The sequence below is a fragment of the Balaenoptera borealis genome, assembly GCF_965194805.1.
Source record: "Balaenoptera borealis genome assembly, chromosome: X".
Classification (NCBI taxonomy): domain Eukaryota; kingdom Metazoa; phylum Chordata; class Mammalia; order Artiodactyla; family Balaenopteridae; genus Balaenoptera; species Balaenoptera borealis.
In genome coordinates, this window is record NC_138881.1 from 88789393 (window position 1) to 88807788 (window position 18396).

General features: G+C 37.0%; 1 protein-coding gene across 2 annotated transcripts in view; it reads left to right on the forward strand.

Moving 5' to 3' along the window:
- Positions 1–18396, forward strand: part of IL1RAPL2 (interleukin 1 receptor accessory protein like 2) — a 1121335-nt gene continuing 1102939 nt past the window's right edge. For both annotated transcript variants that reach the window (XM_082377189.1, XM_082377191.1), the window contains exon 1: positions 1–18396. This exon is cut by the window's right edge and continues 20158 nt beyond it. The gene's annotated coding sequence lies outside the window, so the exon portion shown is untranslated.

An 18396-nucleotide genomic window follows, 5' to 3' on the forward strand; every position in this document is an offset into this window, starting at 1 on the left:
GTGTTAGGGATATTAGATGCTCTGCAATGAGAATGTGTTACATTCTCACACAATGAATAATTGTTCTGTTCACGTCCTACAAGACATCTGAATGTCAGTCAAGGTGTTCAGGTAGGTGTAAAATATATTTAAAATTAACCAAGCCTAGAGCCTAAGTCTGTTTTACTTGTAGCCACAAAGTGTATTTTGCACAATTTTAATATATGTGAAATTTTCTAGGAATGAAATTGTTTATTGAACAAAGATTTTTACTGTGTTTTGTTTAAGACTTTAGTAGCAATAATAGCTATCATTTATTTAGCTTACTATGTGCCAGGCACTGTTGTAAGCATGTTCTATATATTAACTTATTTAATCCTCACAACACCCTAAAAAGTACATATTATCATCATTCTCATGTTAAAGATGAAGAAACTGAGACACAGAGAAGTTAAATAGCTTGATCAAGGCCACAGAGCCTTAGCAAGTTGCATTCAACATTTTCCAAGATTGTGTTCCTGATGGCAATGCTTTTCGTGGTATTTACCTTTTTTTTTTAACCATTTCTGGTATTTATAACTTTTTTCATATATACAGGTATCTGTCTGGTATTGTACTCCTTTTGCCTGAAGAATTCCCTTCAACATTTCTTGTACTGCAGGTCTGATGGCAATGAATTCTCTCAGCTCTTGTCTGAAGATGTCTTTATTTCTTCTTCATTTTTAAAATAAATTTATTTATTTTATTTATTTATTTTTGGCTGTGTTGGGTCTTCGTTGCTGTGCGCGGGCTTGCTCTAGTTGCGGTGAGCGGAGGCTGCTCTTCGTTGTGGTGCACAGGCTTCTCATTGTGGTGGCTTCTCCTGTTGCAGAGCATGGGCTCTAGGCGCATGGGCTTCAGTAGTTGTGGCTTGTGAACTCTAGAGCGCAGGCTCAGTAGTTGTGGTGCACGGGCTTAGTTGTTCTGCAGCATGTGGGATCTTCCTGGACCAGGGCTCAAACCCGTGTCCCCTGCATTGGCAGGCAGATTCTTAACCACTGTGTCACCAGGGAAGCCCTCTTCTTCATTTTTGAAAGATATTTTCCCTAGGTATAGACTTATGGGTTGACATCTTCTTTCTTTTACGAGTTTAAAGATGTCACTCCACTGTTTTCTGGATTGCACAGTGCTTGTAGTGTTTGAAACACCAATACAACAGACCCAAATCAATCTGCATATATAGCTGTCACATTCACAGTAGACATCTGACCCCTTCATTATGTCTCCTAGTGTAGTCATATCAAAGTATTTATATGTTAAGATACATGTTATTTTATTTTATTTTTTAATTTTTTAAATTAATTTTTATTGAAGTACAGTTGCTTTACAATGGTGTGTTAGTTTCTACTGTACAGCAAGATGAATCAGCTATACATATACATATATCCTCTCTTTTTTGGATTTCCTTCCCATTTAGGTCACCACAGTGCTTTAAGTAGAGTTCCCTGTGCTATTCAGTATGTTCTCATTAGTTATCTATTTTATACATAGTATCAATAGTGTATATATGTGAATCCCAGTCTCCCAATTCCTCCCACCCCCCTTTCCCCCTTGGTATCCATACATGTGTTCTCTACGTCTGTGTCTCTATTTCTGCTTTGCAAATAAGATCATCTATACCATCTTTCTAGATTCCACATATATGCGTTAACATACAATATTTGTTTTTCTCTTTCTGACTTACTTTACTCTGTATGACAGTCTCTAGGTCCATCCACATCTCTACAAATGACCCAGTTTCATTCCTTTTTATGGCTGAGTAATATTCTATTGAATATATGTACCACATCTTCTTTATCCACTCATCTGTCGATGGACATTTAGGTTGCTTCCATGTCCTGGCTATTGTAAATAGTGCTGCAATGAACATTGGGGTGCATGTGTCTTTTTGAATTATGGTTTTCTCTGGGTATATGCCCAGTAGTGGGATTGCTGGGTCATATAGTAGTTCTATTTTTAGTTTTTACAGAACCTCCATACTGTTCTCCATAGTGGCTGTATCAATTTACATTCCCACCCACAGTGCAAGAGGGTTCCCTCTTCTCCACACCCTCTCCAGCATTTATTGTTTGTAGATTTTTTGATGATGGCCATTCTGACTGGTGTGAGGTGATACCTCATTGTAGTTTTGATTTGCAGTTCTCTAATGATTAGTGATGTTGAGCATCCTTTCATGTGTTTGTTGGCAATCTGTATATCTTCTTTGGAGAAATGTCTATTTAGGTCTTCTGCCCATTTTTGTATTGGGTTATTTGGGTTTTTTTTGATATTGAGCTGCATGAGCTGCTTGTATATTTTGGAGATTAATCCTTTGTTAGTTGCTTTGTTTGCAAATATTTTCTCCCATTCTGAGGGTTGTCTTTTTGTCTTGTTTATGGTTTCCTTTGCTTAGCAAAAGCTTTTAAGTTTAATTAGGTCCCAGTTGTTTATTTTTGTTTTTATTTTCATGACTCTAGGAGGTGGTTCAATAAAGATCTTGCTGCGATTTATGTCAGGGTGTTCTGCCTACATTTTCCTCTAAGAGTTTTATAGTGTCTGGCCTTACATTTAGGTCTTTAATCCATTTTGAGTTTATTTTTGTGTACGGTGTTAGGGAGTGTTCTAATTTCATTCTTTTACATGTAGCTGTCCAGTTTTCCCAGCACCACTTACTGAAGAGGCTGTCTTTTCTCCATTGTATATTCTTGCCTCCTTTGTCATAGATTAGGTGACTGTAGGTGCATGGGTTTGTCTCTGGGCTTTCTATCCTGTACCATTGATCTATATTTCTGTTTTTGTGTCAGTACCATACTGTCTTGATTACGGTAGCTTTGTAGTATAGTCTGAAGTCAGGGAGCCTGATTCCTCCAGCTCCATTTTTCTTTCTCAAGAGTGCTTTGGCTATTTGGGGTCTTTTGTGTTTCCAAATTGTGAAATTTTTTGTTCTAATTCTATGAAAAATGCCCTTGGTAATTTGATAGAGATTGCATTGAATCTGTAGATTGCTTTGGGTAGTATAGTCATTTTCACAACATTGATTCTTCCAATCCAAGAACATGGTATATCTCTCCATCTTTTTGTGTTGTCTTTGATTTCTTTCATCAGTATCTTATAGTTTGTGCGTACAAGTCTTTTGCCTCCTTAGGTAGGGTTATTCCTAGGTATTTTATTCTTTTTGTTGCAGTGGTAAATGGGAGTGTTTCCTTAATGTCTTTCTGATCTTTTGTTGTTAGTGTATAGGAATGCAGGAGATTTCTGTGTATTAATTTTGAAGATACATATTATTTTATTACTTATTACTGTCTTTTTCTTTCTCCTTCATATTCCAGTTAGGGCATCATGTTATTTTTTTCAAATTAGGTGCATACCAGAGTTATATTATCTATGAATTTCATTTTGGAATTTTAAAGTGGACATGACACATATTTGTTAGAAAAAAAAGGATGTTGAATCTGATAGGTTGAAAACCATTATCTTAAGCAAAACTATTAATTCGGGAAAATTGGTGTTTAGTTCTCACTCCCACATTTGATCTCATCTGTTGCTTGACTCTTATTAAGAGTGGTCACCTCTGGATTGGTATTATATTTTCCAAATTTTCTATGGTGAACAAAGGTTACGTTTATAATAAGGAACTGAAAAAGGAAAGGCTTGAAATTAGGCAAAACAATGAAGATAAAAGCAAAGAATTTCCCCAAGTCTTATTCAGAAGGCTTTGTAGGTAAAAAATATTTGGAAATTTTATTTTATATGAGGTATTAAGGGCCAATAATAACAATGTAACACTCAACCCTCCCCCCAAATAAACAAACATTTGTGAGTGGACAATGTCTTTGAGATTTAAATACCTACTTTGAAAATTTTAGGCAGTATAGGGAGATATTCTAAGGTAGGTGATGTTTTGGAAGCTGTATTAGTTATCTACTGCTGAACAACAAATTTACCCAAAATTTAGCAGTTTAAAACAATAAACATTTATTCTCACAATATCTGAGGGTCAGGAATTCAAGAGGGGTTTAGTTGGGTTGTTCTGTGTCCGGATCCCTCAAGAGGTTTTAGTGAAGCTGTTATCTAGGGCTGTAGTTATCTGAAAGCTTGACTGCAAATAAAGGATATACTTCCAAGCTCACTTATGTGGCTGTTAGCAGCAGCCTTCAATTCCTCACCATGTGGGCCTTTCCATAGTGCTGCTCACAACATGGAAGCTGGTTTGAGAGAGAGAGAGAGAGAGAGAGAGAGAGGGAAAGAGGGAGTCAGCTTAGCTTGAATAGGGAGCAGGGTTCTGATAAAGTGGAATAGAGGATGGAGAACAGGTGATGTGATTTGGGAGTCAGGGAGGGAACAGTTCAGTACCTAGGGTGCTTCCTAGATGGGACTCACCTTAGGAGGCAGCATGAGGGAAATGGGGGAGGCAAGCAGTGGGTGCTTGGGGGCACCAAATGGAAAGAAAGTTGTGAGTACAGAAAGGTTCGTTGAGAGCCAAAGACAACCTTATCCATTTAACATTTTTGCTGAAAACATGGTGAGCATGTGTGTGTATGTGTGTGTATGTGTGTGTATGTGTATTTATTGAATAAGAGAGCCCTTTAGTCTTCCTTGCTTCAGAATGCATTGAAAAGTGCCTCATTTGGACAGTAATACTGGAAAAGCTTTTTCCCTTCAACCTCAGAGCATGGACATTTCATGCAGCTGACTGCTGGGCAATTCCTGCTTGTGCTCTTCAAAGCTATTCCTCCCTTTAGTTGGTGGTAAGTGACTGGACATTTCTCAAAATGCCCAGCCATCTTACCTTCGATAAGAGCAGTTGTATGTACCCCCAAAAAAGCATCACTGGGAGCAAAGAGTATTGTGAGATGGAAATTATTCCTTTTCTTAATAAGAAGGAGGGGTTTTCATATCATTCTTGCACATCTGCGTGGCTTCCTTTAGACTCTGTTTAGTGTAACCTTGGCCTTCAGGATTGGAATCATCAGGTATTGAGGAGATCCCCATCTCTGTTCCAGCACAGTAAAGCAGCCCCTATGAGCTATGAGCACAAATTCCATGGACACTCAGGCTCTAGGGTCAGACATTAAATGTGATGTGAAAATAATCCATGCTAAATGTAGGATATTCACATAGATCTGAATCTGCCTCTCACTTTCAAATTCACTTTGTACTATTGTTTTAAAGTGATTTCCGACAGAAGGCCAGTCTAGAAAAACAATACCAAGTGCATGAACAAACCCCAAATTCCTCATTAATCTGTTAGCACTGTAATAGAGCTCATTAGTTTTCATCTTCCAATTACTGACTTTTTAAATTAAAGAACATGCTTAAAGTTGAACTGCACCCAGTACTTTCTGCAGAACTTCAAGCCAACTTTGCTATATTAAAATTTTACTTTGCACCATAAAGCTTGGAAAATCCAAAGTGGCTTTGAAGGAATTTTCAACCCCTTCTATTGTGTGTTCTTTGCTAGGTTGACATAAGAAACATTCACATCTTATGTGACAAGATTTACTTGCTGTATTGATAGCTAAAATGTTATCAGAGCTCAAAACTACCTCTCCCTAATCTAGGAATCTCCGATTACATTTTACTCATTTGCTGTCCTGAAATTGAAAAGCAAAGGGCAGTGCAAGATGTTCAAAAACTATGACACGTGAGTGTGATGTGTTTTTAACCAACAACCCAGGTAATTCTGATGTGCTCTAAATTTGAGAAGCCTTGATTATGGCAGACACTTTCAAAATCTTGGAAATGTCACTTCAGTGAATTTAATTTGTGGAGTGGTGAAGATAGTAAACAGAGATGGGAATGAATGCAGCTTACTAAATGGAAAATATATATACAATATTTAAACCTTAAAGCATCTGTGAAAAATGTTTTATGTGCATATTAAGTTAATCACAGGACCATGAAGACATTATTAAGCTCAGATTCCTGATTCCAGGAATTTGAATCATCAAAAGGCAGGTGATAATGTGATATGATAAGCATAATGACAACAATAGTTAATACATGGCCTCTACCGTCATGGGACTTTCAGTAAATCAAGGAATGCAAACATTAAGTGAATTGTATGTAGGTTGAGAGTTACAAAAGGAAAGTACAGGGTGCCCTGGGAAGTCTAGCATGGAATCCTAATCTCATTTGATGGATATTGGTGAAGGCCTGACTCAGGAAGGCATCTTTACCCTGAATCCTGAAGGCTAAGAGAGGATGACCAAAGGGAATGGGAGAAGAGTGTTGCAGGCAGGGGAAATGGCATGTTCAAAGGTACATAACAGAAATGAGAAGTGCAATATGGCTAGAGTGGAGCAAAGTGAAGAGTAGACAGAGGTCTGCTAATATGTTCCTGGAGAATAATAACTATCTTTCCAACTCATTGTGTATCTGTCTTTGTAATGCTGTTCCACCAGAATATGGCTGCTTCATTTTCATCGTCCAGAACCCACCTCCAATATCACCTCCACAACAAGGCCTTTCTTGACCACCATGGCCATGTCTTTCTATCACTTTATCATGCTCTTCACTATACTCATCAGTACCTGAAACTATCCTTTTACTTATATATTTTCTTGCTATTACCTGTGTTTCTTCACCAGAGCATAAACTCATTAAAGGCAGGGACATTGTCTATCTCATTCACCACTCCATCTCCACTGCCTAGAATAGTGCTTGGCACAGAAGTATAATTGATATTTGTTAATTGATATTTGATTAGTGGTTGGCCGCTTATAGTCATATTGGCCAGGTGGGAGGGGTTTGCTCATACCACTCCCCCCTGGCTTTGTGTAGCTCCTCAAAGCTTTGGATATGACCAGGAAGCAAGTGTAAAGAGAAAAAAATATTGGGGTGGTCAAGAAGTTCATTCGGGTTTTACTTATGTCACAGAAAAACCCGAACGAACTTTTTGGCCAACCCTATACCACCTGGAATTGAATGATTTTGTGATTAGAATTGTAACTGTACTTTTCAATACATAAAATTATATAGAAAATAGAGACGTGACGATCTTTTAAACCATCAGGTAGAACAATGTTTTCATTACAATAGTGGAATATTTAAATTGTTCTTTTTAAAATAAGATTTAGATTGAGATTTGTCATGGCCCTTCATCAATGATACTGGTGAATTCTCATTCTTAATCTTGCTTAAGCTACTATCCTTGGTCTAAGTCCACTCTCCCTGTCTCTTTAGGGAGAGTACCAAATGCTACACTACAAAGCTCCTTAATTACATCCTTAATTACATTGCACCTACTATTTCCCCATATCTTTCCAGAGGTTGATTCATAGGGGGATTGTTATAATTTGTTATAGATTGCTCTGCACAGAAGTAACTTCGTTGCTACCTAGAATCTGAAGCTCTTCTAAATGATGACATCATCAAGTATTTACTAAGCATCTACCATGTTTCCCACTTTGTTCCAGGTCCTAGGGGAAGGACATGAGAGAACATGAAAGAAAGAGGAGTTCACTTTTCAGATTGTAGTGAGTAAACGAGCCACAGGTAAAGTAAATTAACCTGTTGTAAACTTGCTAATCTCCACTGTGTATTCTAGGCTTGGGCACTTCTTAAAGAGATCTCTCTATGGCTTCACATCTGCCAGGTTTCTAAAATGGTCTGTTCAGCATTTTAATGTTCTTTTCAGCTGGTCTCTTCCTTCCTGTGGTCTGACATACCATCCTCCCTTCACTAGTGGCTTTTATTCTGGGTAACTGATAACACTTGGATGTTTTCAGAAAGACCAGGAAAACAGCTTTGCTCAGTCACCTACTCTCAGCTTTCTCTCCTGATTTATCTGAGGGCCATTGTGTTCTTTGGTCCTTTTTTCTTACCTTGTGTGATCTGGGAAGATTTTCCTGTTACCTTTTATGTCTCATATTATTTCTTTTTATCCCTCCTTAGAGGTCTAGCCTGGTTTTCCCTTTTTTGTGGCTTTCTTTTTTCCCTTTCAGATCACTGTATTGCTCTGGGTTTTAGCCGACTTGGCATCTGGTTACCTTTTAGAACAGCGCTGAAATTTGATATCCTAGTGAAATTACGTTGCTGTGTTGTGAATCTTTTATGTCCCATTAAAACTAATTTCTAAATAAGTTCTCCTATAGCCACCTAGGATCTAAGTTAGTACATGGAAATATCCTTTCTGTTTTCCTTATGAGCATTTTATCTAGAGCCAGTTTTTTAAGAGGGCAGAGGAATGAGGCATGTTTATATAGTCCTGTCTTAGCTCATGCAGCCACAACAAATACCATAGACTGGGTGGCTTAAAACACAGACATTTATTTCTCACAGTTCTGGAGGCTGGAAGTCCAAGGTTAGGATACCAGCATAGTCAGGTTCTAGTGAGAGTTCTCTTCCTGCCTTGCAGACAGCCACATTGTAACTGTTTCCTCACATGGTATAGTTGTTAAGAATAAAGTCTGTGGAGCCAAATTGCCTTAGTGCCTTACTCTCAGGAACCTTCCCTAATAGACCCTTATTCCTGTGCACATACCGTCCAGTTAGCTATTCTCCTATTCCTGCCCTCAGGCTTTCACACTAGTCCCAAAGGTAGTTTCCTGTAACCATTTGTAATAGCTGTTCACTCATTTTCTTATCCTTTCTCTCTGTTACGAGCTTGACAGCTTTCATGTGGCTTTGTGACATCAATATCCTCTTCAGAGTGATACATGTCCAGGCAGAGGGTCACATCTTGTTAAATAATATGATTAGTGGTTATGAGATCAGGCTGTAAAGTTAAACCATTCATTCATTTCTTCATTCAACAAATACCTTTTTATAGAGAACTATAACTAAACTTTATTTTTATGACAGTTTAACAATTAAGTAATTTTATCAGTTTTATTTTGAGTTAATTGTAGATTCAGGTATACTTGTAAGAAATAATACATGGCAATCCCATGTGTCCTTTCCCCTGTGTCTCTCAGTGGTAATATCCTGAGAAATTATAGTACAATCTCACAGCCAGGATATTGACATTGATTCCGTCAAGATAAAGAGCAGTTCCATCACCACAAGGATCCCTCCTGTTGCCCTTTTATAGTCACACTCATCTCCCTGTAGAGATACCTGGCCCTTTTATAACCACACAACTCCTTGTCCCTGATCCTGGTGACAACGAATTTCTTCTCTATTTCTATAATTTTGTCATTTTAAGAATGTTATATAAATTGAATCATACAGTGTGTAACCTTTTGGTATTGACATTTTCACTCAGCATAATTCCCTGGATATTCATCCTGGTTGCTGTGTGTATCAATACTTTGTTCCTTTTTATTGCTGAGTAGTATTCCATCATATGAATGTATCACAGCTTGTTTAACCATTCACCTGTTGAAGGACATTTGAGTTGTTTCCATTTTTTAAATTGGGGTATAGTTGTTTTACAATGTCCATTTTTTTATTGTTATAAATAAAGCTACTGTTATGGGTTGGACTGTGTTCCTCCAGAATTTATGTGTTGAGGTCCCAACCCCCAGTACTTCAGAGCAAAATGAGGCTGTGAATCCAATATGCCTGGTGTCCTTATAAGAAAAGGAAGAGATACCAGGGGCACAGTGTGCATAGAGGGATGAGGAAAAACCATGTGAGGAGGAAGCAAGAGGGTTGCTATCAGCAAGCCATGGAGAGCGGTCTCAGAAGAAACTAACCCAGTCGACATCTTGATCTGGGACTTCCAGCCTCCAGAACTGTGAGAAAAGACACTTCTGCTGTTTAAGCCACCTAGTTTGTGTTATTTTGTTATGGCAGCCCAAGCAAACTAATACAGCTGCTATGCACATTCATGTACAGGTTTTTGTACGAACATAAGTTTCATTCTCTGGGATAAATTTCCCAAGAGTGCTATTGCTTGGTCATATGATAATGACAGGTTTTAGTTTTATAAGAAACTGCCAAACTGTTTTCTTGTTTTCTAAAGCAGCTTATCATTTTACATGCCCACCAGCAATGTATGGTATGAGTGATGCAGTTCCTTAGTATCCTCACCAGGATTTGATATCATCACTATTTTTAACTTTTTTCAATAGGTGTGTAATGATATTGTGGTGTTAATTTGCATTTCCATGATGGCTAATGATGTTGTACATCTTTTTATGTGCATATTTTTCATCTCTGTATCCTCTTTGGTGAAATGCCTGCTCATGTCTTTTTTCCATTTTCTAAATGGATGGTTTGCCTTTCTTACTGTTGAGTTTTGAGAGTTCTTTATATATTCTAGATACTAGTCCTTTGCTGTATATATAGCTTATATATATAGCTTACATAGCAGAGCAAATAATTTTACTTTTAAGTAGGTACAGTTGAATTTGGATGGTCTATTTCTTCTTGCATGAGTTTTGGTACTTTGTGTATTTCAAGAAATTAGTCTGTTTCATCTATGTTATCAAATTTTCAGGCATAGAGTTGTTTATGGAATTCCCTTATTATCCTTTTAATGATGACACTTTATTATTTGTTTTCTCATTCTTGTTCCTCTGTTTATCTTTTCTTGCCTTTCTGTGGGTTACTTGAACATTTTTTTGAGGAACTCATCTTGATTTATTTATAGTTTTTAAAGCACATTGCTTTGTATAATTTTCTTAGTGGTTGCTTCTAGGTATTATAATATGTATACAAAACATATCACAGTTTACTGGTATTGACATATTACCACTTTGAGTAAAGTATAGAAAACTTCTATTTCAGTTTCTTTATCTTCCCCTCTTTAAAATATAATTGTTTTTTCACAATTATACACTGTATACCACATAGGGGTGTTATAATTTTTGCTTCAACTATCAAACATGATTTAACAAATTCATGAGAAGTGGGTAATTTATTATAGTTATCCTTATTTTTACTCATTCCAATGCTCTTTTTTCCTTTCTGAAGTTCCAGTCCTTCTATTATCATTTCCTTTCTGCTCAAAGAGTTTCATTTAGCCATTCTTTAAGAGTATATTTGCTAGTGACACATTTTCTTAGTTTCCTTTGTATGGGAATGTATTTTCCCTTTATTCCTGAAAGTTATTTCTGCTGTATTTAGAATTTTCTGTTGACAATACTTTTCTTTCAGTATTTGAAAAATGATGCACCATTTCCTTCTGGCCTCCTTGGTTTCTGATGTGACGTCTGCTGTCATTTGAATTGTTCTTCACCTATAGGTAATGTGTCATTTCTTTCTGGCTGCTTACAAGATTCTTTCTGTCTTTTGTTTATGGACGTTTAGTTATAATGTGTCATATTATAAGACATTTGATATTTGGATATTTGAAAAATTAATCATGATTGGGATTTGCTCAGCTTCTGGAATTTGTAGGGTTGTTTTTTTCTTTTTCTTTTTTTTTTTGCTAAATTTGAGAAGTTTTCAATCTTTTTTTTGTTTATTTTTGGCTGCATTGGATCTTCGTTGCTGCGTGTGGGCTTTCTTTAGCTGCGGTGAGCGCAGGCTACTCTTCATTGTGCTGCGTGGGCTTCTCCTTACAGTGGCTTCTCTTGTTGCAGAGCATGGGCTCTAGGCATGTGGACTTTAGTAGTTGTGGCATGCGGGCTCAGTAGTTGTGGCACACGGGCTCTAGAGAGCAGGCTCAGTAGTTGTGGTGCACGGGCTAAGTTCCTCCGCAGCATGTGGGATCTTCCCGGACCAGGGATGGAACCCGTGGCCCCTGCATTGACAGGCGGATTCTTATTCACTGTGTCACCAGGGAAGTCCCTTCAATCTTTTTTTTTTAAGACTTTTTTTCAATTCCACTCTCTTAGTCCTCTGCCTTGGGACTACAATGATATGGATGTTAGCTTTTTTGTTTTTGTTCCACAGACCCCAAAACTGTTTATTTTTTCACTCTATTTTACCTTCGTTGCTTAGATTGATAAATTCCATTGGTCTGTCCCCAGTTTCACTGATTCTATCCTCTGTCATGTCTACTCTACTTTTGAGCCCATCAGTGAATTTTTAATTTCAGTTATTGTATTTTTCACTTCTATAACTTTCATTTGGTTCGTTTTTATGACTTCTATTTCTTTGCTGAAATGTTCTGGGTTTTTGTTTTCATTTGTTTCAGATAATTTGTAATTGCTTGTTCAATCATTTTTATGATGATTGCTTTAAAATAGTTTTCAGATATTTCCAACATCTGATTTATCTCAATGTTGGCATCTGTTGATTGTATTTTCTTATTCGTGTTATGATTTTCCTGGTGCTTAGCATGACAAGTGATTTTCTATTCTATCCTGGAAGTTTTGGATATTATGAGACTCAATGCCATTTACTTTCTTTTTTTAAGTAGGTCATCCCTTATTGAGGCATAGCATGAGAGTTGTGTGTGGGGTGTATGTTCAGTTTCCCTCTTGGCCCCACTGATACCAGCTGGCAAAAGTGGATTACTGACTCACACTGCCTCATTGCAGATGGCTGGGGTGAAAGATTAGTTCCCTGCTCGACTCAGCTAACACTTTCTGGTAAAAGTGGGACACTGACTTGCCATCTCATCGCCTCCAGGTGGCGGATGTAAAATCAGCTCCCTGCTGGGTCCTGTTGACACCAGGGGAGGGAGAAGAGGAAGTGGAATACCAACTAACCCTGCCTAGCACTGCCTAATTCTGTCTCGTTCATGCTAGCTAGGTGTTGAGGCTCAGGTCTTCACTAGTTCTGCTGTCACCAGGGGAAGTGGGAGGTGGAATGCTAATTAGTCCTGCATCACATCACCTCATTTAGTCTTATTGCTACCAGGTATGTGTGGAGGTTCAGATGCCCACTGGGTGTTGCAGGCACCAGGGATAGGGTAGAGAAGAGTGCTTACTAGTCTTAAATCACAGCACCTCCTTCAGTCCCATTGATGTTGGGTGTGGGTGAAGATTCAGCTCTCCACCAGACCCCAGTGACACCACCCAGGCAGAGCGCCACCTGCTTCCCCTGGGCAGGGTATGGAGGAACAGCTCCTCGCTTGACTTGCCAACACCACTAGGTGGGGGAAATCAGATTTGCCTGATCAGGCAAGAGATGGAAGATTAACTCCCCAATCTGCCCCCACCAACACCACTGGGCAAGGGGATCAGAGTTCTCCATTATTTTTAATGATTTTTTTTTTAAGTAGAGAAGACTTTTTTTCTTCTTTTAAAAAAAATTTATTTTGTACTGGAGCATAGTTGATTAACAATGTTGTGTTAGTTTCACGTGTATAGCAAAGTGATTCAGTTATACATATACATGTACCTTTTCTTTTTCAAATTCTTTTCCCATTTAGATTATTACAGACTATCGAGCAGAGTTCCCTGTGCTATACAGTAGGTCCTTGTTGGTTATCTATTTTAAATACAGTAGTGTGTACACCCATTTTTAACATCATGAAGTTTATAGTCTAGTGGGAGAGACAGACAATAAAGAAGTACATTCAGACAGATATATAAGTGTAACTGTGAAACGGAGGAAGAACACAAAGTCCTATGAGAAAGAAGAGGCTTTTTTTGAGGAATTGACATTTAAGACCTTGAAGGATGAGAAGGAGCCAGCAATGTGAAGTGGAAAGTGTCTCAAGGAAAGGAAACAGCAAGTAAGATGACACTATGGCAGGAGAGAAACTGGATATTCAAGAAAGTGAATGCAAGATGGAGAAATTGAGGTGTCTAAGTAGTGAGAGGGTGAGGCTAGAGAGTTAGCAGGTACCTGATCATGAAGGATCCTGAGGACTATGTTAAGGATTTGGGATTTTTGTCCTAAATGCAGAGAGAAGGAATTAAAGAGTTTTAAGAGAGCAGAGATATGTTTTGATTTAACCATTAACAAAATATCACCCTGACTTCTCTGTAAAGAGCACATGGGAAGGGAAGAGTAGATCAGAGAGACCAGTTAGGAGGCTGCAATAGAAATCAAGATGAGAGATGATGAAAGCTTATAACTGGGTAGTCGTATGGAGATGGAGAAAGGTGGAAATATTTGAAATACAAGATGTACCTCATTTGTCAATGGGGAATATGTTTCTAGAAATTCAAGTATTTAACTGCATCAGCATTATATGAATTCATTATAGCACAGTGCCTATGGAGAAGGTCTATATTTCCTACTATCAACATGCAAGTAAGGGTTTACTGCCTTCTGAATTTACTTTCTCTATATTGTTTGTGATACTTCTAATGGTAAGATAGCTAGGCCTACAAATGAACCCAAATCCAGAGAAGACTGTACCTCTTCAAGCTGCAAACACACTTGTGTATGCTTTAACCATTAAAATAATCCCATGTTAGTCTTTGGAAAATAAGACTATTTCCTGGGGATCAAAGATCTGTGGTAAAGAAGAAAAAAAAAAAAAAAAAAGAAAGCAGATGATGGAACACTGCTTAACTCAGAATAAGCCCTCAATGAATATAAGCTGATACTAGATGAAGTTTAATTCAATTTATTTTAGTGAAAATGCATGTATTTTAAAAGCTTAGTTTAAATGACAGGAGTAATTTACAAATCCATAAATATTTGGAGCAGGGTCTTTTCTTTGTCATGTGGTTAATTATTTATTTTATGAAAACATGTTTGCATATATAATGAAAAGCTTGTTAGATAAGCTGGGTGTTAGAGAAATTTAAATTTAACATTTTATAAGCCAAACATCCCCCTGAAATTCAATCAAAATGAAACTAGGGTCTTATACTATTCTCTTCAATAAGGATTCGTTGTAAAAATTATTTCTGAAGAGTACACCTGTATCAGTGAGGATTCGGTTGTAGGAAACAAAAACTACTCTCCCTTTCTAGGTATGTAATATATGGAAGAGGGGCCTTCCAAAATATTGGCTGGGCTAGAGGAATGAGTTCTGAACTGGACTCCAGAAATGAATCTGAGAATAACACTGAATAACTGGTCTTTCAGAGGACAGGCTACCTCTGCTCACATCAGGAAGGCAGAGAATCATGAACTTCCCACTGGAACTGTTGAGTTCAAGGACATAACCATGACTGTGCTTGAGGGATCTGGAAGCCACCACTACTGCAGCTACCTCTTCACCTCATGAAGCTGATGCCAGGACATCAAAAGCTGAGTCCACCCTTCACCCCAATACCACTGCCTCTCAACACCAGCTAAGCTAATGGGAGCTAGAATGCTGCTGCAGAAAAATCCAAGATCTTCAAGACTGCTTGCCAGCAACAATCGTCAAAGCAGCAGGAAAATGATCCTCAAAGCACTTCTCTCCTCTAAAGCTCATGAAAGTACATCTAGTTTGTGGAACCTAATTTACATCCAGAAACATGACTGTAGGAGAGTCTCAGAAAGGTAGATTTTATTTTTCCAGGATAAGCGGTACAGGTAGGCATGCTAGAAGGAGGTGAGAATGGGTGCTGATGCAATTCACCATGTTCACCACCTTTTTTTTGCTACTAAACATGGTACACATTTGTCCTTCCATACTTACAAAAACAACAATGATAATATGGTAATACCTAATATAATGCAACTCTTTCTGGTAAAAACAAAACTGCATCCATCCTCTTCCAAAAGGGAGAAGATACAGAGTCTCATTAGTAACTGAATGTATCTTTGCATGATGTTCATTCATCATATGCTTTTGTCATAATCCCACCTGGAGATGATATAACTTAAAGACTATAATAAACTTAATTACTACCAATAAATTTTTGCATAAAATGGTTGGGGAAAGAGAAAGGGAAAGGAAAAAAAAATGTGTGTGTGTGTGTGTGTGTGTGTGTAAACAAGGAAGAAAATAAGATGACTATAGCAATTCTCATTTTGAAACTGGTTATAAGGTGTGGTCTCCTAAGTATTTATAAATTGCATCTTCCTCTATCTTTACTGTGTTCTTTTGCCTTCAGCCAGCACCTCTGCAGGTTGGGCTGTTAACTTTGTGAGGTGACCTAAAACTGTTCCTAAGGGGTATGGGTCCTTCATGGTTCTGCTGGCTTGGGTTGCTGCAGTCTTCTGTTAGTTCCATTTTTTTTTTTTTTTTTTTTTTTTTTACTGTACTTCAGGAGCACATTTTCATCACTGGTTTATATATAGCCTGCCTTTATTTAGTTTTTGGTTATTTAATTAAATGTACTTGTTTTTAATAATGTAATAAGCATTCTCAACCCAACCACTTGAAACAAAAGCTAGCGCCTTAACAATAACCTCTCCCAGCACCACATTTCCCTCCATCTGAAATAGCACCAACCTGTTTCTCCTTTTCATGATCTCCTTGTTCTGTTTTTATATAGTTGTGTTGCATGGAATTCCTAAAGAGTTTAATTATTTAGTTGTGTTTTATAGAATGGATATCATGCTGCATGTAATGTTTAGGATTTATTTTGATTTTTTTAACTTATTTTTCTAAAAACCATACCTATTGCTGTATGTTACTGTATTTCATTCATTTTGGCTGGTTTATACTAATCCATTATGACTATACCGCAGTCTATTCATCCTCTCTCTCACTGATGGGCATTAGGGTTGTTTCCAGGCTTTTACTATTGTAAGCAGTACTGCTGTGAACATTGTTATACATATTTCCAGTTGTATATATGGAAAAGTTTGTCTTTGTTATATACCTGGGAGTGGAATTGCTTAGCCACAGGCCATGTAAATGTTCAAATTTAGGAGTCAGTGTGAAACTGTTTTTCAAAGTGGTTGCAGAAAACTTCATTCCAGAGGCAATATGTAAGTCATACGATGGCTACACATCATCTCCAACATTAGGTATTGTTAGACTTTTACTTTTTTGCTAGCAAAATGTATATAAACTGGTATCTGAATGAGGTCTTGATTTGAATTTCCTCAATAACCACTGATGTTAAACTTGCTTCATACATTTTTGGCCTTATGTGTCTCCTCTTCTGTGAAATATCCCTTGCCCATTTTTTCTACTGGGTGTTTGTGCTTCTCTTATGGTTATATAGAATTTATGTATTTTTGATACTAATTCTTTCTTGATTGTATGTTCTGTGAGTACAGTTTTCCAGTTTGTAGTTGTCTTTTTCACTTTCTTTTAGGTGTCTTTTAATGAGTTTTATTATAGTCAAAATTATCAATATTTTAGTGTCTTGTTAACAAAAAATTTCCCTACCCCAAGGGCTAAAAGATTTTCATGCATTTTTTTCTACAAAGTGTTTTAAAGTTTTATTTTTGACTTTTAAATACTTAATCCATCTAAAGTGGTTTTCTGGATGTGGCGTGAGGTAGGGACTGATTTCATCTTTTTCCACATGGTAGCCATTTTACCAGCTCCATTTATTGAACTGCCCCTACTTTCTCCACTGAGCAGATGTGCCATCTCTGTCTTATATCAGAGTTTCATTCATGGGTCTGTTTCTGTAATTTTCCCTATAGATGTCTTATACATCTTTTATTAGATTTCTTCCCAGATACTTGATATTCCTGATATTATTGTAAATTTTGTCTTCTCTTTAAGTACATTTTAATGGTTTGCTACTGGTGAACAGAAATGCAAAATGTTCTTTTATATTGATCTTATAGGAAGCTACTTTGCTAAACTCTTCTGTTATTTCTAACGATGTGAGTTATTTGGGTTTTCTAAAGACATTATCACATCATCTACAAATAATCTTCAAATAATCACAGTTTCATTTCTTCTTTTCCAATCCTTATATTTCTTATTACAGTCTTACAGTCTTATTATACTGGATCAGACTTCAAGTACAATATTGATTAAAAGTGGTAATAATGGGTTTCCTTGTCTTGTTCCTGATTTTAAAGAGAATGCTTCCAAGGTTTGCTCACTTTAGGCAATGCTAACTTTACGATTATTTTACAGGTATTTTATCAGGTTAAGACATCTCTTCTTCCACTTCTAATTTAAGAACTGTTATCTTTTTATCATAAAAGTGTTTTTAATTTGATGAAAGACTTCATATCTACTGAAATAATCATGTAGTTTTCCATATTAATCCAGTAATATAGTAAGGTACATTTATAGATTTTTCTAATATTAAACCATCCTTGCATATCTAGGATAAATTCATTTTGGTTATGATATACTGTCTTTTCTATACACTGTTAGGTTTGATTTACTAATATTTTCTTAGGAGTTTTGCATCTGTATTCATGAGTCAAGAGAATCCATAATCTTCATTTCTCATAATTTCTTTGTTCTCGTGTCTGATTATACTTGTCTTGAAAAATAGGTTGGGTGGTATTCCCTCGTTTTCTATTATCTGAATGTATTTGTATAAAACTGGGACTATCTATTTCTTGAAAGTGTGGTAGAACTCATCTATAAAACTGTCTTGATCTGATTTTCATGGATTTTATTTCCTAAGCACCAAGGTATTTGGAGTTCCTGCTCACCATGTCCCTGTCAGCATGATGTCATCGATAATAGTAGACTGGCATGATGTCCTGTGGGATGATCAGGGTTCCAGTGTTCTAAATTTTTATACAAAGTTGATGTAACCCTGAAATAAAACAGTGTCAATCTAAGAGTAGTTC